Source organism: Saprolegnia diclina (genome assembly GCF_000281045.1).
Source record: "Saprolegnia diclina VS20 unplaced genomic scaffold supercont1.25, whole genome shotgun sequence".
In the NCBI taxonomy this organism is placed as follows: Eukaryota; Oomycota; class Saprolegniomycetes; order Saprolegniales; family Saprolegniaceae; genus Saprolegnia; species Saprolegnia diclina.
In genome coordinates, this window is record NW_008246092.1 from 521,795 (window position 1) to 522,868 (window position 1,074).

Below are 1,074 nucleotides of genomic sequence, written 5' to 3' on the forward strand. Positions count from 1 at the left end.
CATATTTGGTCAGATACGAGCAGCGGTCAGCCTACACGCACGTCTGGCGCGAATGGACAACCTTCCCCGAGCTCGGCGCGGCCCTGCGCACCTTCGCAAGTGGGCTCACTCAGCGGCCCAGCACAACAACCAAGCAGCGCCGTTATTTGACGGAGCTTGTCCAGATCCCGCGTCCACATCTTGAACTTGCGTCGGAAAAAGAAGGTCGCGCACGCGCTGCGGATGGAACGCGATCGTCTCCTTGCGCTTGTCGCAACAGTCACTGTACTGCGCCTTACGCTGCTCGCCGAAGGTGGCCTCGTAGTGCTCGACTAGAGAAGAAGCTCGATTTTGCTCGGTTGTCAACTTTGCTTTGCGCTCGCCCGAGATGGCTCCCTTCCCGATCTCCAACCGCATCTTGAATTCAATGTTCGCCATCCCGAGCTTTGCAGTCGGATCTCGCTCGGCTGGATGTGCACGCGTCGTCACCCGGCAGAAGCGGCCAATCTCACTCGCTGAGGTGCGAGCATGCCTCGACCCTCATCATCCCAAGCTCCCGAGTCATGTGCATTTGAAAACGACGACGCAAAGTCTCTTGACGACAAGGATCAAACTCTCGAGCACCAAGAGGATATCAAGCCATCAACCACACCACAACAACATCTCGCTCAACACCAACAGCATCGCGCGAGATCAAGAATGTAGATGCTGCGTGCCAAAAAGACCCAAGCAACTACTCGACGCACGAGCTCCGCAACGGCGGTGCTGCGGCCTTATGTCGTGGCAGCATGCCAGACCTCGTTCTCCCGGCAAGAAGTCACCAGACGCACTCACGAACACACCAGCATCGACGAACAACCTCTCACCGACCTCACAACTCGATTGGCCCCAACCGCATGGCGTCATCTCTGGGGGGACCGCCTCGCCCACCTCTGGCATGGCGGACACCAACACGGTTGTTGCCCCAAGTAGCTCGGTCTTGATTGAGGAATGGCGCGTAATCAGGTGGTGTAGCGTGATTGGTAAAAAAGGTGTCCATTGTGTCGAATCCGAATCAGAAGGGGTTGCAGTTGGCCGTGCGCGGCCGGGGGACAT